This window comes from Coregonus clupeaformis, chromosome 14 (genome assembly GCF_020615455.1).
Source record: "Coregonus clupeaformis isolate EN_2021a chromosome 14, ASM2061545v1, whole genome shotgun sequence".
Lineage (NCBI taxonomy): Eukaryota > Metazoa > Chordata > Actinopteri > Salmoniformes > Salmonidae > Coregonus > Coregonus clupeaformis.
Window position 1 is genome coordinate 41,111,022 of NC_059205.1, and position 26,609 is coordinate 41,137,630.

At 41.1% G+C, this 26,609-nt stretch overlaps 1 protein-coding gene and 1 pseudogene across 8 annotated transcripts in view; both read right to left on the reverse strand.

The window, feature by feature from the left end:
* Positions 1-18,100, reverse strand: part of LOC121580886 (nuclear receptor coactivator 2-like) — a 77,227-nt gene extending 59,127 nt beyond the window's left edge. For 5 of the 8 annotated variants that reach the window (XM_041896026.2, XM_041896029.2, XM_041896027.2 and 2 more), the window contains exons 1-3: positions 18,012-18,094; positions 2,210-2,304; positions 670-751 (exon numbers count right to left, since the gene is read on the reverse strand). The gene's annotated coding sequence lies outside the window, so the exon portion shown is untranslated. Of the gene's footprint in view, positions 1-669; positions 752-2,209; positions 2,305-18,011 lie in introns of all 8 variants that reach the window. The other 3 variants (XM_045224815.1, XM_045224814.1, XM_041896024.2) reach the window with 1 other exon arrangement.
* LOC121581702 lies at positions 8-24,992 on the reverse strand (annotated as a pseudogene).
* Positions 24,993-26,609: the final 1,617 nt, after the last annotated feature.

Here is a 26,609-nt window from a genome sequence, read left to right on the forward strand (position 1 = left end):
AATCCCCTCAGAGCCGCAGCCGATGATCTCCAATCCCCTCCCCCCACTCCTCCCTGGCCCCGCCTCCGGATATCCAGCAGCTAGAGAGAGTAGAGAGCACTCGAAAATTCCAATAGTTTATGACGCCCGGCCCCGAAAAGTGGTTTCCTTTTTTACCAAGATAATGGCCTGCTCTTGTCACATGAGACAAAGCAGAGGCAACAATGGGCTGGCAAAAGACAAAAGAAGTGTGTGTGTGTGTTTGTGTTTTAAACACAGCAGGCAGCTGGCTTTCGTTTCACTAGCCAGTCAACCTGCAGAGGCCTCTCCCTGCTCTTTACTTTCACTTTGCAGATCATTACATAACATCACCATTTGGTTTACAGCAGTTTTATAGAACCAACAAAGGGCTTGTTGTCATAGCTGTGTATGTGTGTATGCCAGTGTAGGCCAGTAATTGCCAGTAAATGTAGATTGTTGTTAGATACAAATATAGTATACACTATAGTAAACACCGTTGGCAAGCGTCCTTGTACATCAAGCTGCCTCACGCTACGGAAACACGAGACAGGCTCCTGCCTTATGGCGCAGACAAGGCTTATGTTTCTTATAGTAAACACAGGTCAGCTCCAAAGCAGAAATGGCCCAATATCAGGGAGCGAATGAGAACGGTTGAGTCAGCTGACTCACCTTGGCTTATGAAACACATCCTTCTTAATGAACTTCTGCTGCAGGTTTCCTTCAGGCATCACCCACTCCTCTCTGTGAAAGCCTGAACAAGAAGAGGAATACTACAGTTAGATCCAAACCTAAGACACAGTTACTGTACATTCAATTGGCTCAAGAGAGAGCTATAGTTCATTTTTCAATGCAATCAGCCAAGTTCTACAGACACATTGCTAATTTGCATTAGTTGAACGTGCGAGGACCAGTAGCTCTACCATGATTACCTCACTTCAGTGTGTGAGCAGCATAACATGAAATTGAGAGCAACAAGTCAGAAAGCACTGCAGTAAGAGAAAGAGTAGAAAGGGGAAGCTAATTTCTTGGTGACCGGTCAACTGTATACATCTGCTAGAGCTTCCCCGGTGGTGTGTGTACGTGTGTGTACATGTGTGTGTGTGTGTTGAGTAGAAGAAGGAGGTTTGTCTGATTCGTACTGTATGACAGGCGCTCATTCCGTAGGACATCGGGTCTACAACAGGCTAAAGCAGGCTGCAGCCTCAAACCACAGAGCACTTAAAGATGCACCTGCTCCCAGAGAGACCAAAGGGAGGTGTGGGGAGTGGGGACGACAGCTGATCCCCACCAGACCCAGGAAGCAGGCCCTCCCCAACACACCATCCCATTCAGAGGGAGGAGCGGGGCCTAGGCCCTAGCCTAGCACACACTGGGAGGGCTGGGGCTGTGGCAATAGAGATAGGGCTGGGGCTATAGGGCTGTGGCTTTAGGGCTGGGGCTATAGGGCTGTGGCTTTAGGGCTGGGGCTATAGGGCTGTGGCTATAGGGCTGTGGCTTTAGGGCTGGGGCTATAGGGCTGTGGCTATAGGGCTGTGGCTTTAGGGCTGGGGCTATAGGGCTGTGGCTGTGGCTGTAGGGCTGGGAATACAGGGCTGTGGCTGTAGGGCTGTGGCTATAGGGCTGTGGCTGTAGGGCTGTGGCTTTAGGGCTGGGGCTATAGGGCTGTGGCTATAGGGCTGTGGCTATAGGGCTGTGGCTGTAGGGCTGTGGCTTTAGGGCTGGGGCTATAGGGCTGTGGCTACAGGGCTGTGGCTGTAGGGCTGGGAATACAGGGCTGTGGCTGTAGGGCTGTGGCTACAGGGCTGTGGCTGTAGGGCTGGGTCTGTGCCAGTAAGATCAGCCCTATGACTAGAGCACCAAGCCTGACTCATCATCAGCTCAACAGTCACCCATCAAAAGACAGACTCAGGCCTCTGATCGAATGAGACAGGATGGTTACAAGCAGGTGCCGTGACCTTTTCAATTTCTGCTTTTCCACTTTGGGAATGAATAGAAAATGCTACGTGTTGGCAGAAAGAAAGAGTTCAACCCATGAGGCAGGTGGATTTTGACATGTTAATGGATGAGGTGCTTCTGCTTCAAAAGGGTGTGTTGAGATTAATAACCTAAACCCTTTCCCACATGCATTTCTTCATGCCAAATCATATGATCTGCAACATCATGGTCCCAGGTCCCATAGGATGGTTAAGTAGCAAAACCAAAAACTCACTGGCTCTCACCCACGGAGGCTGATCGTTTCAGGGTTGCATTTCAGGGTTTCTTCTTTCATTGCACATGGATGTAGGCCTGCATCCATCACATCTCCTATTTTAAGTGAATTTCAAAAATATGCAGGACAAAAGCAAGTCAAATAATCTTCAAATGAGAACAGGTGCTGTGTGTACACACAAATCAGTGACACACACACTCCAGCACTGAACAGGGACAGGTTAAATCCCCCCAATCAGTCAGTCAGTCAGTCAGTCAGTCAGTCAGTCAGGACTATCATGTAATGCTGTGTGTTGAGAGCAGAAGTGCTTTCCTCCTGCTGTAACATGATCTCCACCAACCACAGGGCACCAGAGAGAGAGAGGGGATGGGTGGGGGAGCGCGGCCGGAGAACATCAGCTTTCTGTTGATAGTCAATAATCAGTTAAAGGAAGAATTCAGAACAGAATGAGTGAGATATGCTTAGGATGTATATCAAAGTTGATACATTCAAGAAGAGATTTGCAAAGTTATGTTATGCCATGTTATTCATTTAGAGGCAACGTTTCGGCTGCTATGCCATCATCAGTGTGACTGTGACATATTAAAACTTAAATGAAATCTGGCCTAGATCAGTGTGTCTGGCCATCACCACAGGTTCTGTGTTTAAGTTCGGTGTACCTCACAGCTGATCGGAGTTCAGGAGTTCACCATTATTTCCCCCTGGAATGAGCCAATGACAGGGCAGCTCAAATAGCAATGCTGGCTCACCCAGCTCAATTAATTTGATCCAGTCATGTGATCTGAACACAACACACATCAGGATAAAATGGCATCTCACTCAGATGGAATTTATCTCCTGGTTGATGGCTTGAAGCTACAGTAGATCCCTGAGCGGCACACTCTCTGCGATCTTTGTCCGAGTGCTTACAAGTCATTACTCAATCGACACGTAATGCTGACATTCATTTACGTTTTCATTTGTCCAATTGGCTTATGGTAGACTTTGCCCCCTGCCTGCGCAGATCTATAATCATATTTTTCTCAACAAATCCAAGCCTTAGCCATTACACAGTATGAGTAAGCTGATCTTAGATCTGTTGAAAGTAATATTTTCTAAGTGTCTAGTTTCACATTCTGTACACAAACATAGTAAACCACAGAAGCACAAGCGATGGTAGTCATCCTTAAATCATTTTACACACACACACAAACCTACTTCCAGGCTATGATTCATTTGTGTTACCAAGCAACCAGATGGTAACAGAAAACTTGAGGTACTAGGAACTGTGACTGCTGAAAATTGTTTTGAGTAAACAGACAATGCTTTTATTCCATAATTATACCGGAAAGTAAGCATCTAGCCTTAGTAGCCTATAGTCATTAGGGTATTGCAACAAATACTTATTGCCTTCTGATGTCAGCAGTGAAGACAGTTAGGATGTTAAATGGTCAATATCATGATCACATTGTAATACATGATGATATTACATTGATCTTAACTCAAAAACAACCATAACCACAAACATATTTTCATAACATGGCACAATTAAGCCTTGTTCACATTGGTAGTTTGAAGTCACTAAAATCCTATTTTTTTTGCATGCCCGACTCAAATCTGTTATTTTTCCTGCAGTCTAAACAGCCAAAAAGCACATGGAATCAGATATTTCAAGCCACATTTCAAACCACCTTCATAGGTGATTTGAAGTCAGATACAAATCGGATTCCTGGCCATGCGACTTCTGATTTATTTGGCATATCTTGTTGCTTGCTAGCTACTCTGTTGACAGTTTGACAAGAACATGTGGTAGCCAACTAGCTCCTTAATTGTTTACAAACAAATTAGTAAATGTGCTATAAAGCTAAACAGCTACATAGTTGACTGCTGTGGCTAGCCAAAAAGGACTTGTTTTGAAAGTTGGATCATTTTATCCTTTGAGGCTTTAAAACTGTTCTTACACTATGGTTTTTAACATTCAAAGCAACTGGGAAACATCCATGGCAGGCATTGTCACTTTAGCTTGCTACATAACTTCTGAGTGATAGGAAGCACGGGAACCACTACCAAATCAGCCTACACCACTGCGCACACACCAGTCATTACTATAACAACTAGTGAAGCCATGTCAGCAAATAACTGCTGTCTGAACACACACAAATCTGATTTGGTCACTTGTAACTTGGTGTTTGGACAGTCAATATTCCAAAATGGATGTGAAAAACAAAGACTTGCAGTGTGAACAAGGCTTTAGAGTTTATTGGTAGGCTTTTTACATCCAAACCACTAAATTACCTAATATTATTCCAGGCTAAATCCTGCAACCACTGCCTCCAGGTTGCTCTACACATGCAGGCAAATACTGCAGAACAGTACTTGCCCTAACCACTGGTGTAGCTAACATGTGAGCACCTACATGAAAATGCTGCTGCTGACCCTTCTCACAGCAATGTGGGATTCCCAAAATAAAAAATCCAAACAAACAGAGGTTGGTTCCAAGCATGCAGACTTGGCTGCTAGTCATGTTAGTCCACAGTGCTTTCACGCAGGGTGTAGCACAGGCGCGACTTTATCACCAGGGCCCTGTCACATAGCTGCAGAATTATGGCCACAGCTCAAACCAAATTAGCACTTGTTATGCAACCCTGGACTTGGCTCCCTGGCCACTGGTTCACTCTGCTGGATTCTGATTTACTCTCGCTCGTTTGCTGGGTGGCCTAGAAACAGTTTACCATGGTGGGTTGTGACGGTCTGTTAGTACACTATGGCTGCGTTTACACAGGCAGCCCAATTCTGATATTTTTTCACCAATTGTGTCTTTTGACCAATCAGATCAGCTCTTTTGCCAACAATTGGGCAAAATATCAGAATTGGGCTGCCTGTGTAAATGCAGCTGAAGTACACATTTGACTGTGTGTGCGTTGTGTGTGGACTGTCCAGGGAGGGGTTCACACACAGATTCACCATTTGAACCAGTCTCCTCCTCAGTCCAGTATGTTACATCCACCATTTCAAGTCAGTAATTGCTCTTTTACTGCATTGTTGAATGCTAGAAAGGAATGGACCCCTTACTGTAAGGTCACAGTCCATCCATGAACCGTCATTGAGGTATTTGAGGAGATGCCTGCCAAGGGGGAAGGGCAGCACACTTACTATCTACACACACACTGGCCTGCATGCATTTGGAAGAAAACTGTCATTTGACTAATTCTCCAGTACCGAGCTATGGCCAATAATTTAGGATTGTAGTCATCACCCTACAGAGCCATTCTGTCCCACAGTATGGTGGACAACATTTCATCTACAATTCTGTTATATCATAACCTGGCCTGCATTGTACACAAAGATAATAGAAAAAAGGTAATGAAATGAATCCATATGAATAGATAAATTGAACAATTGACAGGAAGTGCTTGAAGTTGATGAGGAGGCATCACTGGGCACTCTAAAGTAAGAGATAGAGAACATGTATTTCCACGAGAGAGAATTCCATTAGTAACGTGAACGCAGCATGGAATGAACATTCAAGGGCTCTGGATAAATTAATCATCATACTGTAGTAGTAGTAGTAGTAGTAGTACACAGCCTCTCATAACTAGGTCACATAAGAACAGATATCACATTTCTTAATTTCCATGTAATGCAATTACTGAGAGAAGCAGAGCATATCCCTGGAATTTCAATGGCCATTGGAAGAAAGCACAAGGAGAGATGTAGGTTAGAGCACTCAATTTACTGATGCAGTGCTTCAAATATCAGAGTTCTGATTACTTTGAAATGGGTACATAAACTCAATGCAAAAGGAATAACTGATGTTGCTGTGATTTCAGCAGACCCCTTTAAGATGGGATTTAAGTTCAGGCAGGGCTGTGACGGTCATGGAATTAGCTCGTTTCAGCAAGGAGCAACAAAGTTACATCACAGTTGTAAAGAGTCCATGTTACCACAGAAAAATTTAGTAAACTGTAGGAATGCCTGGCATGTGTGTATATATATATATATATATATATACACACACACACACACACACACACACACACACATTTACATTTTAGTCATTTAGCAGACGCTCTTATCCAGAGCGACTTACAGGAGCAATTAGGGTTAAGTGCCTTGCTCAAGGGCACATCGGCAGATTTTTCACCTAGTCGGCTCGGGGATTAGAACCAGCGACCTTTCGGTTACTGGCACAACACTCTTAACCACTAAGCTACCTATATATATATATATAATAATTTTAAAAACGGTTATGACGGTTATTTTATTTTCATGACGGTTTAAATCCATAGCGTTGGTTACACAATTATACGGTAACTGTGCAAGCCCTAAATTCACGTTAAGACTGTAGAAACCTGCTAGAGAAAAACTGCACGTAAAAATGTATGCACACATGACTAAGTCGCTTTGGATAAAAGCGTCTGCTAAATGGCATATTATATTATATTAAGTCCCAAGCTCCCTCCCGCTCCCCTGCCATTTGTCCAGGCATTATTCTGTCGCTCACATGGTTGGCTGATTTCAAGCAACTAAGGATCACTCTTTGGGAAAACGGTCAAATTCATGTTAAGGCTCTTAAAGTGGAACTGACAGCGTTTTAACTACTTTGCAGATTTGAAACAAACAGACAATCATAATATCCGTGAAAAGTGTACAATTCCCAGTACAAAACCAACTTGAGGTTTTAAAAATAGGTTCTATTTGACTAGAAATTCCATGACGTAGAGTAAGGCATTGTTGTCAGAATAGATTCAATGCATGATTAATATAGTTAATTCACCAATACCTTTCTTGGTAGTCCAACAAATATTCCTATCCGGTTGTAAGTCACAGCTTGCCTGGTACATTGTTTGCTGCCTGCAGCCAATCGGGATGCACTGTTTCAGTTTCAATTACTCAATATTTTGGACAAAAACTGAAAAATGTAACTATGGCTGGGAATGTCAATGCAATCAAACTAGCAAGGGCAATGACCACAAGTCAGTAATAACGTGACTAATAGTCTAGTTTATATATTTATGCCGCTATTTAGCGATCTAGAAACATGGCGCCTAACGTTAGCTAGCTAACTAACTTACTGTTTGGAGGATGTCATATCATTGGACGAGTGGGTGAGTGGCCGACTTCCCCCCCCCCCATATATTGTTATTTGGTGGCTACAGCTAGAGATGCAGGTGTCATTTGGTTAGCTAGCAAGAAATGTGAATCACTTTGCTAGCTAGCTATGCTGAACTTGAACAACTATCCACAGTTAGCATCTCTCTTTGTTGTCAATCAAATGCATTTTTTTATATATTTTTTAGGGGGTAGATCAGCTTTAATATTGCAGATAGATTGTAACTTCCATCAAAGTAATTGTCTGCATCACTTCCAATCCCCCATATGTTTTTTTTTCTTTTTTTTCCCCTCACACACACACACACACACACACACACACACACACACACACAGTGGGGGGAAAAAAGTATTTAGTCAGCCACCAATTGTGCATGTTCTCCCACTTAAAAAGATGAGAGAGGCCTGTAATTTTCATCACGTCAACTATGACAGACAAAATGAGAAAAAAAATCCAGAAAATCACATTGTATGATTTTTAATGAATTTATTTGCAAATTATGGTGGAAAATAAGTATTTGGTCAATAACAAAAGTTTCTCAATACTTTGTTATATACCCTTTGTTGGCAATGACACAGGTCAAACGTTTTCTGTAAGTCTTCACAAGGTTTTCACACACTGTTGCTGGTATTTTGGCCCATTCCTCCATGCAGATCTCCTCTAGAGCAGTGATGTTTTGGGGCTGTCGCTGGGCAACACAGACTTTCAACTCCCTCCAAAGATTTTCTATGGGGTTGAGATCTGGAGACTGGCTAGGCCACTCCAGGACCTTAAAATGCTTCTTACGAAGCCACTCCTTCGTTGCCCAGGCGGTGTGTTTGGGATCATTGTCATGCTGAAAGACCCAGCCACGTTTCATCTTCAATGCCCTTGCTGATGGAAGGAGGTTTTCACTCAAAATCTCACGATACATGGCCCCATTCATTCTTTCCTTTACACGGATCAGTCGTCCTGGTCCCTTTGCAGAAAAACAGCCCCAAAGCATGATGTTTCCACCCCCATGCTTCACAGTAGGTATGGTGTTCTTTGGATGCAACTCAGCATTCTTTGTACAGTTTTGTTTCTGGTGTCCTTTGACAGCTCTTTGGTCTTGGCCATAGTGGAGTTTGGAGGGTGACTGTTTGAGGTTGTGGACAGGTGTCTTTTATACTGATAACAAGTTCAAACAGGTGCCATTAATACAGGTAACGAGTGGAGGACAGAGGAGCCTATTAAAGAAGAAGTTACAGGTCTGTGAGAGCCAGAAATCTTGCTTGTTTGTAGGTGACCAAATACTTTTTTCCACCATAATTTGCAAATAAATTCATTAAAAATCCTACAATGTGATTTTCTGGATTTTTTTTCTCTCAATTTGTCTGTCATAGTTGACGTGTACCTATGATGAAAATTACAGGCCTCTCTCATCTTTTTAAGTGGGAGAACTTGCACAATTGGTGGCTGACTAAATACATTTACTATTTATTTATTTGATACACTGCCGATTTTGCAGGTTTTCCTACTTACACTGTCAATAATTATATTTTGTTTGTTTTTACTGCTGAACTTCCTCCGATCATTTTCATGATGTCCATCTGGTATGCTTCTTTCTATATGCCATATCTTTCTAACTGTGCTCTTTCACAAAAGCTCACAATATATAACCTATATACTTAGTTATCTTGTTGTTATTAGTTGTTGTTATTAGTCCCATCCTTCAGCTTCATTCAACACCATCCATATTGGATTTCTATTTGCCATATATATTTCAACTGTACTGTGATGTTTTACAAAAGTTCAGAACCTTTCTATTCTCATTGTTTCTACAGTTTGTGAATTGAAAATAAACATTTTTGCTAAAAGTATTATTATATTATTGATCGATTGACTACAGACTTTCAGATCACCCAGTAGTGCTATCTGCAGGGTCAGCTCCATGCATATATTGCAATCCTTCAGCCATTCCTGGACCTGTGTCCAGAAGCAAGCTACAAATGGACAGTACCAAAACAAATGATCTAATGATTCTGTCTCTTCACAGCCAAATCTGCAGAGCTGGGAAGATTGTATCCCCCATACAAATAACATTCTATTGGTAGCAAGAATTTTATATAATAATTTAAATTGAAAAATTCTAAGTTTTGAATCCGGAGTCGTTTTGCGTATCAGTTCATAAACACTATGCCATGGAAGTAGTACGTCAAAAATCTCTTCCCAACTATTTTGCAATCTATATGGGACGGCTGTCAATCTTTTGGTCCTTAAATGAAACTGGTAAACTTTTTTATTTATCACAATTGTCTTTAACCAATGATGTTCTTTAATGCAAGGCCGACAGACAAGTTCCTTACATTTTCCCCCTTTCACTTGCCTCTTCCATTTTTGCGGTAATGCTGCAATTATTTGGTTGTAATTTTGGGTAGAGCAGACATTTCCATATGTTTTTGTTAGCTGCATGTGGGACATAACTCCACCATTCCTACCGATAATATCATTTACGAAGATTATACCTTTTTTATATAACGTTTTTTTTTATCAATGAGTATATTTGAGTTTAACCACAATATTTGTTGCAATATTTTTTCTGTCATTTCTGGAGGATTAAATTGAAATTGCAACCAACTTTCTATGGCTTGTTTTAAAAATAGTGATACTTGGGAGATGATTTCCTTTTCAAGTACCTGAAAGTGAGGGGTTGTAATCTGAATAAAGGGAATAAGTCCCTTCTTGAACATTGGGTGAGACAATCTTACTAGTTTGCTAGAGAACCAGTTCGGATTTAAGTATAATTTTTTTATGACTGAAGCTTTAATATTTAATAATTTCTGTCCTCCGAATTCATTCATTATATAAATAGCCCGTTTAGTTTTGTCTGTCTTGCCGTTCCAAATAAAATGGAATATTTTTTTCTCATATAATTTAAAAAACTGTTCGCTAGGCGTAGGCAAGACCAAGCAAATAGGTAAACTGGGATAATACTAAAGAGTTAATCAGGGTGATTTTTCCACAAATTGACAGGTATTTACCTTTCCATGGTAGCAAGATCTTATCTATTTTTGCTAACTTTCTATTAAAATGTATTGGAGTGAGATGATTTATTTCATTTGGGATACAGTGGGGAGAACAAGTATTTGATACACTGCCGATTTAGCAGGTTTTCCTACTTACAAAGCATGTAGAGGTCTGTAATTTTTTATCATAGGTACACTTCAACTGTGAGAGACGGAATCTAAAACAAAAATCCAGAAAATCACATTGTATGATTTTTAAGTAATTAATTTGCATTTAATTGCATGACATAAGTATTTGATACATCAGAAAAGCAGAACTTAATATTTGGTACAGAAACCTTTGTTTGCAATTACAGAGATCATACGTTTCCTGTAGGTCTTGACCAGGTTTGCACACACTGCAGCAGGGATTTTGGCCCACTCCTCCATACAGTCCTTCTCCAGATCCTTCAGGTTTCGGGACTTTCAGCTCCCTCCAAAGATTTTCTATTGGGTTCAGGTCTGGAGACTGGCTAGGCCACTCCAGGACCTTGAGATGTTTCTTACGGAGTCACTCCTTAGTTGCCCTGGCTGTGTGTTTCGGGTCGTTGTCATGCTGGAAGGCCCAGCCACGACCCATCTTCAATGCTCTTACTGAGGGAAGGAGGTTGTTGGCCAAGATCTCGTGATACATGGCCCCATCCATCCTCCCCTCAATGCGGTGCAGTCGCCCTGTCCCCTTTGCAGAAAAGCATCCCCAAAGAATGATGTTTTCACCTCCATGCTTCACGGTTGGGATGGTTTTCTTGGGGTTGTACTCATCCTTCTTCTTCCTCCAAACACGGCGAGTGGAGTTTAGACCAAAAAGCTCTATTTTTGTCTCATCAGACCACATGACCTTCTCCCATTCCCCCTCTGGATCATCCAGATGGTCATTGGCAAACTTCAGATGGGCCTGGACATGCGCTGGCTTGAGCAGGGGGACCTTGCGTGTGCTGCAGGGTTTTAATCCATGACGGCGTAGTGTGTTACTAATGGTTTTCTTTGAGACTGTGGTCTCAGCTCTCTTCAGGTCATTGACCAGGTCCTGCCGTGTAGTTCTGGGCTGATCCCTCACCTTCCTCATGATCATTGATGCCCCACGAGGTGAGATCTTGCATGGAGCCCCAGACCGAGGGTGATTGACCGTCATCTTGAACTTCTTCCATTTTCTAATAATTGCACCAACAGTTGTTGCCTTCTCACCAAGCTGCTTGCCTATTGTCCTGTAGCCCATCCCAGCCTTGTGCAGGTCTACAATTTTATCCCTGATGTCCTTACACAGCTCTCTGGTCTTGGCCATTGTGGAGAGGTTGGAGTCTGTTTGATTGAGTGTGTGGACGGGTGTCTTTTATACAGGTAACGAGTTCAAACAGGTGCAGTTAATACAGGTAATGAGTGGAGAACAGGAGGGCTTCTTAAAGAAAAACTAACAGGTCTGTGAGAGCCGGAATTCTTACTGGTTGGTAGGTGATCAAATACTTATGTCATGCAATAAAATGCAAATTAATTACTTAAAAATCATACAATGTGATTTTCTGGATTTTTGTTTTAGATTCCGTCTCTCACAGTTGAAGTGTACCTATGATAAAAATTACAGACCTCTACTTGCTTTGTAAGTAGGAAAACCTGCAAAATCGTCAGTGTATCAAATACTTGTTCTCCTCACTGTATGTATTCCGAGTATATCCACATCACCATCAGACCATTTTATTGGTAAACTACAAGGTAATGTAAAATTTTTATTTTTTTGTGATCAATACGTAATATAGTACATTTATCATAATTTGGTTGTAATCCAGAGAGGTTCAAAAATGTATCTAGATCCTCTATGAGGCTGTGGAGGGATTCAAGTTGTGGATTTTAAAGAAAACATGAATCATCGGCGTACAATGACACCTTATGTATTTGGCATCGATCAAATGGGCGGGCAGGCAAGTTCCCATTCAGTTGCCAAAACGTGGGTTGGGACAAGCATGCATTGGCAGGCAAGCTGCAGAAGGGCAAGCAGGCTACTATTCCCCATCGTTTATCAGTGCAATTTTGACTGCCAACCACAAGCTGAAAGTTTGAGAGGGTTTATCTACTGTTCCCTCATTAAATTTTAGCTCATTTCATTCTGGCTAACAGTTGATCTTGTTGTTGTTGTGCATAGGCAACTGAGGGAGAGATAGCCTATTTGTACATAGTTGTTTTATCAATAGGACTGTAAAGATCCCAAATGTAAGAGGACCCCCGTGGTATTTACATATTTGCAGAAATCCATTCAGGTGTATTTTGTGGCTTTTGGCAAATGCTTTTCTAATTATCTAAAATTGCGCTGTTGGTACTGCCTGTAAACACACAGTCAAGTTGAAAAGAGAATGATGGCAGGCCTGTGTGGAAAATGGCTTATTTGCATATAGGCCTACTGTATCTCTGATTGGTTATGGCACATCAGTCTGTGTAGAGTCCGGTCCTTGACAAGACTGACACGTTTTTATTAGGTTTTATTTACTGCAGTGTCTATTAATTGTTAAAATGCACGGCCGCTTTCCTACTCTATATTGCTGTAGGATTTTCACAAAAGCCTTCATCTACGTCATTCCCCAACATTCTATGAAAGTATGAAAACGTGAAAATGACCATAGCTAAGTGCTCACTTCTCAGAAAATTTAAAAAATAAAAAATAAAAGGCATATTCTTCCTGGGGGTGTTATATGAAAAGATTTTAATAAGATTTCATGTTGCTAGGCAGGTAGCCTAGCGGTTAAGAGCGTTGGGCCAGTAACCGAAAGGTTGCTTGTTTGAATCCCTGAGCCGACTAGGTGAAACATCTGTCAATGTGCCCTTGAGCAAGGCACTTAACCCTAATTACTCCTGTAAGTCGCTCTGGATAAGAGCATCTGCTAATGACTAAAATGTAAATGTAAAATGCTAAAACATTGTCAGTTCCACTTTAAAATGTTACGTACAGTCATCCACTGTTGCAGTCATAGAGCTATGCAATGAAATGGCATCCCTTCTAAATCACTCACTGTATGTTTGAAGCACATGCCAAGCCTTCTGCATACCCTACTAAATAATAGAAAATGAAAGGGCTAAAAGGCTCTGAAATGATAAGCAAAATAAGATATTGAAAATACAATATGTTCCATTACTAAATAAAAATCAAGTTGCCTATATCTGTCAACAAAGTTCACTGTTTTTCATGTACGATTCATGCATTTAATAATGAAAAGCGGGACAACGACAGAACAAGGAAAGCTGCTGTGTGATGCAATACCTTTCAAAGTTCACTGCTGTGTAATACAGCAGCAGAGAATAAATAGTCCTTAAAGGGCCACTAGTCGAATATTAAGAGATTCTCTACCAATAGATCCAGCCTTTTGTCCAATCTTTATATTTCTACTCTAATAGCAGTTTGACTTATTAGGTAAGATTTCACTATGGATAACACTATGCACCTGTCATATGGTCAACCTTCTGCAGGCCAATTTATCGGTGGCCCACTGGCCCTGCTCAATGTTAACTGTATTAGATTTTGGAGCCATTCCATTCTCCTACACTCTTTACTTGCAATTTAAAACTGATGATTCACCATGATTCACTAATACACAGTAAATTCACTAAATGATTCACTAATACTTCACTAATACACAGTAAATACAGGGAGCGGAGATCGGGGTGCCTTGTGAGAATTTGTCGGCGAGTGGGTAACCCGCCTCTACCATCCGTTCTACTGGCCAACGTGCAATCATTGGATAATAAACTGGATGATCTCCGTTCGAGACTATCCTACCAACAGGACATTAAAAACTGTAATATCTTATGTTTCACCGAGTCATGGCTGAACGACGACACGGATAATATACAGTTGGCTGGGTTTTCCGTGCATCGGCAGGACAGAACAGCTACGTCTGTTAAGACGAGGGGTGGTGGTGTGCGTCTATTTGTCAATAACAGCTGGCGTGCGATATCTAATATTAAGGAAGTCTCGAGGTATTGCTCGCCTGAGGTAGAGTACCTCATGATAAGCTGTAGACCAAACGATCTATATTTTTCGTAGCCGTCTATTTACCACCACAAACCGATGCTGGCACTAAGACCGCACTCAACGAGCTGTATAAGGCCATAAGCAAACAAGAAAATGCTCATCCAGAAGCCGTGCTCCTAGTGGCCAGGGACTTTAATGCAGGCAAACTTACATCCGTTTTACCTAATAATAATAATAATAATAATAATATGCCATTTAGCAGACGCTTTTATCCAAAGCGACTTACAGCCATGTGTGCATACATTTTTACGTATGGGTGGCCCCGGGGATCGAACCCACTACCCTGGCGTTACAAGCGCCATGCTCTACCAATTGAGCTACAGAGGACTACCTCAATTCTACCAGCATGTCACATGTGCAACAACAACAAAAAAAACTAGACCACCTTTACTCCACACACAGAGACGCATACAAAGCTCTCCCTCACCCTCCATTTGGCAAATCTGACCATAATTCTATCCTCCTGATTCCTGCTTATAAGCAAAAACTAAAGCAGGAAGTACCAGTGACTCACTCAATACGGAAGTGGTCAGATGACGCAGATGCTACGCTACAGGCCTGTTTTGCTAGCACAGTTTCGGGATTCATCCAATGGCATTGAGGAGTATACCACATCAGTCACCGGCTTCATCAATAAGTGCATCGACGACGTTGTCCCCACAGTGACCGTACGTACATATCCCAACCAGAAGCCATGGATTACAGGCAACATCCGCACCGAGCTAAAGGCTAGAGCTGCCGCTTTCAAGGAGTGGGACACTAATCCGGACGCTTATAAGAAATCCCGCTATGCCCTCAGACAAACCGTCAATACAGGAATAAGATTGAATCCTACTACACCGGCTCTGACACTCGTCGGATGTGGCAGGGCTTGCAAACTATTACGGACTACAAAGGGAAATCCAGCCGCGAGCTGCCCAGAGACATGAGCTTACCAGACGAGCTAAATGCCTTTCATGCTCGCTTCGAGGCAAGCAACACTGAAGCATGCATGAGAGCACCAACTGTTCCAGACGACTGTGTGATCACGCTCTCCATAGCTAAATGTGAGCAAGACCTTTAAACAGGTCAACATTCACAAGGCTGCGGGGCCAGACGGATTACCAGGACGTGTACTCAGAGCATGCGCGGACCACCTGGCAAGTGTCTTCACTGACATTTTCAACCTCTCCCTGACGGAGTCTGTAATACCGACATGTTTCATGCAAACCACCATAGTCCCTGTGCCCAAGAAAGCGAAGGTAACCTGCCTAAATGACTACCGCCCCATAACACTCACGTCGGTAGCCATGAAGTGCTTTGAAAGGCTGGTCATGGCTCACATCAACACCATCATCCCGGAAACCCTAGACCCACTCCAATTCGCATACCGCCCCAACAGATCCACAGATGACGCAATCTCAATTGCACTCCACACTGCCCTTTCCCACATGGACAAAAGGAACTCCTACAGTGCATTCGGAAAGTATTCAGACCCCTTGACCTTTTCCACATTTTGTTACAGCCTTATTCTAAAATGGATTAAATAAATAAAAATCCTCAATCTACACACAATACCCCATAATGACAAAGCGAAAACAGGTTTAGATATTTTAGCTAATTTATCAAAATAAAAAAAATACCTTATTTACATAAGTATTCAGACCCTTTGCTAGGAGACTCAAAATTGAGCTCAGATCCATCCTGTTTCCATTGATCATCCTTCAGATGTTTCTACAACTTGATTGGAGTCCACCTGTGGTAAATTCAATTGATTGGACATGATTTGGAAAGGCACACACCTGTCTATATAAGGTCCCACAGTTGACAGTGCAAGTCAGAGCAAAAACCAAGCCATGAGGTCGAGGGAATTGTCCATAGAGCTCCGAGACAGGATTGTGTTGAGGCACATATTTGGGGAAGGGTACCAAAAAAAATTCTGCAGCATTGAAGGTCCCCAAGAACACAGTGGCCTCAATCATTCTTAAATGGAAAAAGTTTGGAACCACCATGACTCTTCCTAGAGCTGGCCGCGCTGCCAAACTCAGCAATCGGGGGAGAAGGGCCTTGATCAGGGAGGTGACCAAGAACCCGATGGTCACCCTGACAGAGCTCCTCTGTGGAGATGGGAGAACCTTCCAGAAGGACAACCATCTCTGCAGCACTCCACCAATCAGGCCTTTATGGTAAAGTGGCCAGATGGAAGCCACTCCTCAGTCAAAGGTATATGAAAGCCCTCTTGCAGTTTGCCAAAAGGAACCTAAAGAGAAACAAGATTCTCAGACCATGAGAAACAAGATTCTCTGGTCTGATGAAACCAAGATTGAACTCTTTGGCCTGAATGCCAAGCGCCACGTCTGGAGGAAACCTGGCACCATCCCTACGGTGAAGCATGGTGGTGGCAGCATCATGCTGTGGGGATGTTTATCAGCGGCAGGGACTGGGAGACTAGTCAGGATTGAGGGAATGATGAACGGAGCAAAGTACAAAGAGATATTTGATGAAAACCTGCTCCAGAGCTCTCAGGACCTCCGACTGGGTTGAAGGTTCGCCTTCTAACAGGACAACAACCCTAACCACACAGCCAAGACAACGCAGGAGTGGCTTCGGGACAACCGACTAACCTGTTCCTACGCACATTGACTCGGTACCGGTACCTGTTATTGTTATTTTATTGTGTTACTTTTTATTTTATACTTTAGTTTATTTAGTAAATATTTTCTTAACTATTTCTTGAACTGCATTGTTGGTTAAGGGCTTGGAAGTAAGCATTTCAAGGTAAGGTCTACACCTGTTGTATTCGGTGTATGTGACAAATAACATTTTATTTGATTTAACATGGAGATTCTCACAACAAGGAAAGAAATAAAATAATGCTATGATTGTGATATTTGTTTTGACCGTTTAGGTGATAGTCACTGATAAACCAACACTTAGGTTATAAGATCTAATTGCCAAATACAAATATTTTTGTTTTGGAACAGTGATATACAACTCCTGTGGGAAGACTTGCGTCACGTTCGCCATATGACGTCACTCTCAAAGGTTGATTTACAGTTGAAGTCAAAATGATATCATTCCTCTGATTGTGTCAATGTTATATGTAATGTTGCACTTCTCAGATCGCAAACGTTTCTAACAGTGTTACATAGTTGATATGACAGAGATCGAAAATGTGGTGCCTTGCTTGCTGAGGATTTCCTACTTAAACTCATACCCGACAGTGACGTTTGGTTTCTTCAACAACATCTGTTCTTTTGGTTTCAATAAGCTATTTTGCATTATGCAAAAACCACGAACTACGTGAAATGTTTACCACCATATCCGCTATCGATGTCGTTGTTCAATCTTCAAATGAATTTGCAAATAGAAATCTCCTTCAACTTCTCTCTGAAACTCAAACACAGTAGCCTACAGACTCACAAGTCAAAACAAATGTGATTTACATTGCTTGGTAGCCTAAACACATTTTAAGTTAAACTTCAGTAACGCTTCAACACAAAACTAGTGTGGAAGTCATCTCCGAACCATCTAAAGAAATATCTCACTTCAGATAAGCAACAACGCGCTTCCCAATGGTAAACCTAAACTGACATTATGGATTATAGCATATATTTCAACTATCTGCACAAAAATACACTTCTATACTAAAAAAAATACATCTATTGTAAGTTACTCTCCATAACTTACCGTAAGTTGAAGTCCCATAAATGTAAACTGCTATGTCAGGACCTTCGGATTCGTGAATCGGCAATGTAACAGCACTGCCGCCATGTTCCTCTGCGATGACTGGGTGCTTGTTTATCTTACCCATAGTCCTCCCCCACACGCGCAGCGCAACAGCCCTCATTACCACAATGGACTTTGCTGCTCACAGAACAGACGGCCAGAATAATGACACTGCAGCCAGCCGTTGCAGCTAAAAGGCAGACAGACCCATGTATCAATGCGGCCGGTTAAAGTTTGTTAACCACAACTAAAGAGGATGTTTACAATGTATTTTTTAAAAACTTTAATAGGTTGACCCTGCTGCGCTTACTCAGAATTGTTTTAAAGTCATATTTCTTCCTTCAAGGTTAAATTTAAATAAAGACACGTTACATTTTGGAGTCTTTAAAATGTAGGCTACCAACAAACTCCATTTTATTTAGGCACAAATTTAATTTGAGTAAAAAAGTGTGCTTACTCTTCAGGTTTGTACTTGATGTTAGGCTTTGTATTTTCCATGCAGCCCAAGCTACCCACACATGAATATAAGTAAGACTCAATTAACAAGCCTCTACACAAACACAGTAAGATAGTGCCTCTCTTCACATTAGGAATTGTGTCTCTATGGCATGGTAAAAATGCCTCAGGCAGATGTTCAAATGGCTCACAAATCATCTTCTCTGTCCAAACCATAAAGATAAATATAGGATTCTAGTGCCCAAAAGCCAGTTTTAGCATGGGCAGTGCCATTGAGGCCTTTCACCATTTTTAAGTAGTCAACTGGGTTGGACTTCCTATGGGTTAAGGAAATATCACATAATTCCATCCAGGTCATCAGGAGGGATCAGCCAATTAATTATACTCGTGAGCAAACATTCCATAACTCCAGGTGGCAGTAAATTGCCAACCTTGGCTTTATACGTGTTCAAACAACACAATCCAGGTGGCAGCATGCACCCTTTCCGTTTGTTTACCAACTCATAGAAGCAGTAGAGGACAAAAATGTACTACTTCAAAATGGAGATGGCTTCAATGGTGCTGGCTATGCTCACAAAGACATCAGGGGACAGATACAATGTTGCATCCTCAAACTAGCTCTATATTCCAAACCCTCCATAGAATTGATAGGCTACTTACTTCACCCGTGTCTGCCTTTATAGTGGCCACAGCCACTTATTAATTGTCCACACCTGCTGTTGATAAAATAAATTGTTGCTAATTAATGTGCTTCCATTAAATGAAGACTGTTTAGGCAAGGTAAAGGGTTTGTACATTTTGAAAGAGGAACTCATGTAGATATTTATCTGCCTATTGTTATACTCGTTTCAAGCTTTTTATAAGTATTTTACATATTTTAAATCTCCATCCTGTAAATATAATATTGATCTATTTTGAGGAATTTGGGGGATCTAGTACCATACATTTCATAGGGCAGAATCGAGAGCAGCCAATCATTGCATTGGTTGCCTATTACAGTTTCAAAATCACAAGTCAGTAGTACATTCAAAAGCCACCCATGGAAGGCAATTGGTAATATCCAAATGTTGTCGCTTGTTGAGTGGTTCGCTGCTTGTGGCCTAAATGCAAAATCTATGACATTATGGGTTGACATTCTAACAAGGTCAGTTCCGGTCTATTTAACGGGGTGGGTCTCCCATAGTCACCAATGCAATAGCAGCTGGGTCTGGTCTACATAGTTAATTGACTTTCATTGAACCAGAAAAAAACATCGAGTGGGGTGTCTCTTGCTTCCACTTCCGTCTCTGATTCTACTCCCCTCCTCATTTTCCAGTTCGGTTATTCTTTCTTTGATAAACACTGCCACCTAGTGAGTATTTCGCAGAGTGACGTTAGTACATGTATTAGCATTGATCATTGGTCCCCATACAGGGTTTAAATTGCACAATCAGCAAACGGCAATTAATGATAGAGTTAGAACGTTCAGTAGCGTTTTGTTCTTATATTGAAAAACTATACATTTATTAGGCATCTGTTCATTTTACATTAAGGATTCATATAGTTTGATCTTGGTTTTTCAATAGGAAAATCAGTGTGATCTTGGTTGAAAATGAACTCTCTGCACAGGGTTTAAATGTATATGTGCTTATCTTGAGTTCAGCTGTCCATAGGCACATACTGAAGTTCAAATGATGTCTTGAAATGTCCAAAGCTCATTTGTGTGTTGCACAAGGAAATCCAAGATCTCAAGTGTCCTTTGTCGAATTAAAGTGTGGATCACAAATTACCCTTCCATTTATTGGTGTGAGAAGATTAATCACTGGCTGAAAGACAATTGGAGACAAAATTGTAAACATCTAGAACATCAAATCAAATAGTGTAACATAAGAGGACGTAATGTAAGTGACAGAAATTAAGACGCACCAACAGTTATCTTCCCATCCTTCTCAAATTTCTTAAGGTAATGCACAAGGTTCACCTCTGCTGCTTTGTGCAGACATTAAAGTGTCTCCTTTTGCAGAAAAGTAAATGTTACAAAGTAAGATACAAAGTAGAGTATAGCACATGAATACACAGATTTGTAAATGTTCATTTCTATAGGCCAAGCAGTGTTTGTAGGTTTTGAATGACTTAACATTCTTTGGTCAGCATCTACACATACTGTTTATAAATCTTACAGTTGCCAATGGAGGATCATAACTTTAAGTTACAATTCCCACACCTTGTAGACGACTTTGACCAGTTCCATAGAAGTCAATGTGTTCCCTTTCGGCTGCCTGGAGGACACTGTTGCTCTCTGAGGTTTCTATGGCTGATGTAATGCTGGATCTTAGAAGCGGCATCTTGGACCACAGGGCCATGACCTGCAGATATTAGTTAAGGAATTATTTTTTATATATATTTTTTATGCCATTTAGCAGACGCTTTTATCCAAAGCGACTTACAGTCATGCGTGCATACATTTTTGTGTATGGGTGGTCCCGGGGATTGAACCCACTACCTTGGCGTTACAAGCGCCGTGCTCTACCAGCTGAGCTACAGAGGACCACTCTGTAGAATATGAATGACTCTTGTAGAATATGTTTTTGTGTTAAGTTCTATACATACAGTGCCTTCAGAAAGCATTCATACCCCTTGACTTATTCCACAATTGTTGTGTTACAGCCTGAATTCAAAATGGATGAAATATATTTTTTTCTCACCCATTTCCACACTATACCCCATAATGAGAAAGTGAAAACATGTTTTTAGACATTTTTGCAAATACAAATGAAAATGAAACACAGAAATATCTCATTTACATAATATAAGTATTCACACCCCTGAGTCAATACCTTTGGCAGTGATTACAGCTGTGAGTCTTTCTGGGTAAGTCTGAGCTTTGCACACCTGGATTGTTCAATATTTGCACATTCCTTTTCAAATTCTTCATGCTCTGTCAGGTTGGTTGTTGATCATTGCTAGACAGCCATTTTCAAGTCTTCCATAGATTTTCAAGGCGATTTACACTGAACAAAAATATAAACGCAACACGTAAAGTGTTGGTCCCATGTTTCATGAGCTGAAGTAAAAGATCCCAGAAATGTTCAATATGCACAAAAAGCGTATTTCTCTCAAATGTTGTGCACAAATTTGTTTGCATCGCTGTTAGTGAGCATTTCTCCTTTGCCAAAATAAACCATCCACCTGACAGGTGTGGCATATCAAGAAGCTGATTAAACAGCATGATCTTTACACAGGTGCACCTTGTGCTGGGGACAATAAAAGGCCACTCTAAAATGTGCAGCTTTGTCACACAACACAATACCACAGATGTCTCAAGTTTTATGGGAGCGTGCAATTGGCATGCTGACTGCAGGAATGTCCACCAGAGCTGTTGCTGAATTGAATGTTCATCTCTCGTCGTTTTAGAGAATTTGCCAGTATGTCCAACCGCCCTCACAACCGCAGACCACATGTAACCACGCCAGCCCAGGACCTCCACATCCGGCTTCTTCACCTGCGGGATCATCTGAGACCAGACACCCGGACAGCTGATGAATCTGTGGGTTTGCACAACTGAATAATTTCTGCACAAACTGTCAGAAACAGTCCCAGGGAAGCTCATCTTTGTGCTCGTCATTCTCACCAGGGTCTTGCCCTGACTGCAGTTCGGCGTCATATCCGACTTCAGTGGGCAAATGCTTACCTTCGATGGCCACCGGCACACTGGAGAAGTGTGCTCTTCACGGATGAATCCCGGTTTCAAATGTACCGGGCAGATGGCAGGCAGCTTGTATGGCGTCATGTTCTACAAACATAATTCCACTTTGACATTATGGGGTATTGTGTATAGGCCAGTGACACACATCTCAATTCAATGCATTTTAAATTCAGGCTGTAACACAACAAAATGTGGAAAAATTAAAGGGGTGTGAATACTTTCTGAAGTCACTGTAGCTAATGTGAACTAGCCATTTGAAGGTGTGACTGACAGTAGAATTTATGTAATGTAATGTGTCTTTTCTAATGGATGATTTCCATGCATTTTTTGTGCACTTTGCACTCAATTATACCATTCAGTGTTTCAGAGTTAACCAACCTGGGTATATTAGGTCAGCCTGTGAGTCCAACAGGATTTGCTGAGATTTCATATAGTCATAGAGATCTTCAAACACGGCAGTTCCCTCCCCCAGAATACAATCTCCTGAGAAGTTGGTCTTCTCCTCCTCCAACATGAGGGCCATATGGTCATCTGTGTGTCCTGGGGTGAACAGGACCCTGCACAGACAGACAGACAGCCATTCTCAGACTGTGGATGAGACACTGCACAGACAGACACAGAGACAGACATACAGACAGACACACCGACACACATGACACTGGCTTGGGCCAATATATTAGTTAAAAGGGCATATGCATGCACATACTACTTGCTCATAGTAACACTAGACAATCAACTCACTTCCGTGTGGCCCCCTCTGTCTCTATGACATCTCCATGCTTCAGGTAAGAGTACGTCTTACTTTCTCCTATTCTTCCGTCAGTTGGGGGAGAGCGAGGAAGTTTGCTGATTTATAACTCCGAACCTGCATGGGAAAATAAAAGCACATCGGCCTCTAGCTCTGGTCCAGGGCATTACGCTTGCTGACACAGAGGCTCAGTCTCAGCAAGCCATAGGTTACGCCCTAAACCAGAGCTATCTCTGTAGAGCTTAAGCACTGTCAAACTGGAGCTGACAAAATGACAGAGAAGCCTATCCTCAGGTGTCACTCTCACTTCCAGTGATGTCCCTGCAGATGTCTGTCACTCCACCTGTATGGTGGTGAAGCCAATGGGTGACAATGATCTCCTGGATGGCAGTGTTGAACTGACACAAGGCTTGTTTGAACCTGCTGATGTACTCAGGGACAGCATGTTCTCCTGTGTCTATCAAAACTCGTCTGAAAACAAGAAGTACAGTACTTCATTCATGCAGCTTGACACTTTTGTGTAATTTCAATATCCACACAAACAATAGCTGCCGACAATCTTACCACATTTGAGCTAGCCCATTCATAGCCGCTAACTACCTTTAGCGCCTATTGACAATAGTATCTTCTGGTCAGGGGTGTTTTGTTAAGAGCCCTGACGCTCATTATGAATATTAAAACGCATCGCTTGCAGTACGGTTTTGGAAACATAAGGAACTGAAATCAGCAATAAATAATTGTCTAAAAACATAAGGTTAAATTACTGCACACCTTTATAGGGTTAGAGTTCCCACAGCATGTTTACTGACAAAATAGGAAGACAGAAGCGTACCTGTGCTAATTAGCTATCTGAGTCTGTGTGTAAATGTAAGTAGAACGTGTTGTCACTGAAAAATACTGTCGCCTTCAACTGTGTAAAAAATGGTTAAAACAGCGTACAGTAAGTGTATATTTAGCATTTGTGAAATTATTTAGACATGACATGAAAGTAGAGAGCTTTAGCTATTTTCATAGAATTTTCATAGATTAAATTAAGTTATGTTACTTCGTAGCTCCAGTGCGCCCACACTAGTCGCGCTCAACTCCATCGTGGAGTTAAGTTTAGTCGGCTAGTTTAGATGGAGTATTTGTCTGTTTTGGCTGCCAGAGCCAATTCGCCTCTAAACAGAACATGTAAGGTCCTTGGACTATAAGGAGTAATGGTAGGCTAATTTAGTCCATTATTGGCAGTGATGTAAAGTACTTAAGTAAAAATACTTTAAAGTACTACTTAAGTCGTTTATTTGGGTATCTGTACTTTACTTCACTATTTATATTTTTAACAACTTTTATTTTTACTTCACTACATTCCTAAAGAAAATAATGTACTTTTTACTCCATACATTTTCCCTGACACCCAGAAGTACTTGTTACATTTTGACAGGAAAATGGTCCAATTCACGCACTTATCAAGACAACATCCCTGGTCATCCCTACTGCCTCTGATCTGGCGGACTCACTAAACACAAATGTTTTGTTTGTAAATTAATGTTAGAGTGTTGTAGTATGCCCCTGGCTATCCTGGTTTGCAAAATATAAGGAATTTGAAATTAATAATACTTTTACTTTTACTTTTGATACTTAAGTAAATTTGAGCAATTCCATTTACTTTGATACTTAAGTATATTTATAACCAAATACTTTTAGACTTTTACTCAAGTAGTATTTTACTGGGTGACTTTAACTTTTACTTGAGTCATTTTCTATGAAGGTAACTTTGCTTTTACTCAAGTATGACTTTTGAGTACTTTCTCCACCACTGATTATTGGGCTACATTAAACCAACCAGAGAGGATGGAACCCTCCTTGCTACAATAGCACCTGGAAAGCCTCACATGAGGGGCAAGCGCGGCTAGCAACTGTAATACATTTTACAAAATACGAATCCCCTTTCCCCTTTCCAACTAAATATGTATTGGTTTCTTGTAGTGTCATTGGACGGACCAAGGTTGCATGCCAGAATTCACACAACTCTGGAAGACAACTGCTCGATATGAGGGAGTATGGCAGTCATGGTGCGGCTTGCTGCAAAACAACCAGGTTAGAATATACATCTCAATGTAAATTCAAAGGCCTGTGTGCAATAGGAAAAGGTGTGGCAAAAGACACTGAAGATTAACCTAGAAATTAGCTTTGAACTTGTAAATAAACATTCACTCAGTGGAAGATTACTTCCTGTATAACGTATCGCCTCGTTTTCAAAATAAAAGTATCGTGGGGGAAAAAAGGCACAATCTGGTAGGTAGGTCAGTAGATGGAGCCATTGTCATCTTATTCAGAGATATGTGTGCAGTCTAGACTTGGTTCCATAAGTCTTCATTAGTATGTTTTAGAATTATCCTGCAACAGGATAATAAGATGAAAAACGAATTTGCGTTTATCTCTGAAAAAAAAAGAATAACATAAAAAGAATGTTGGGTTATAAATAAAAGTTGTGTTTGTGTGAGCTTTTGGTTTTCCCATCTTAAAACTGTCCCTGGGTTTGTCCAGCCCACAGAGCTAGAATTATTATATTTCTATGGTTTAGCCTCTCTAAGTGGATTAACTAGTGTTCTTTAGAATGAGTAAAGTCAGATGATTTTTGTCTGCTAGATAGACAGTCTCAATATGCTATAGGAAATAGATACATTTCTTACAGGCTTTAACAACAATTTCCATTTATTTTGTCTTTGCAGTTCCCGTACATTATTCCCCTTATTGTCAGTAGGCTCATGCACAACATAAAGAACAGCATGATCTTTTATGAAGCGGATTGACTAGAGGATTTATTTTATTCATTCTATTACCCCCTTAGTGCATCATGAGAAATACTGCATGCATTACAACACATACATCTATACATTCAAATGAATCCATAACACTGAGATAAAGATGCAGCCATGAATCATACAATGGGGCCAACAATCCATCCCACTGAATGCTGTGTTTTGATATTTGTCTCATAAATTGTGACCTATAAAAATGGCTGCTTGGTCTATATAATATTTACAGGAGCGTTGAGAGGTAACAGAGACCTTTCCTAAATGAAATGGATCCTGCCATCTGAGCATTAGGGCCCTTTACTTCTCCTCGCTCCCTCTGTAATTACAACAAAATGGCTGTGCAATCTGCCTGTAATCTAACATTATAATCACTGCTTTCCCTTCCTTCCCTCCGCACCTCACTCTCTCCACTGCCGCTAATTCAATATAAATGTAATTGACTGAGAGAAAGAAAGGAGAAAATAAATATAGAAGTTACATTTTTATTTACATGCCTAATCACAATAAATTGTTCTGTGTGAATTTCTGTGAAAAATAAATGGGGTAGTAGAAAGCTCCATTGGTTAAAGCATTTTGTTACACAAATCCATTACACTGCCCTTGTTATAGCCCTACAGAAGCATAGTGCTATTCAGACATTAACCCAGAAAAGAAAATGACCCAGAAAAAAATATAATAGAATCCTTCATAATTCATAAAAAGAAGAAATATAATGGCACTAATTTTATCATAATTTATTATTCAAAATGCTAAAAGATTGGTGTAATTACGTTTCCCATTTAGAAACTTAATTTACCAATGGATTAAATGGAGAGAGAGAGAGAGAGAGAGAGAGGGAGAGAGAGATAGAGAAGCAGAGAGAGAGAGAA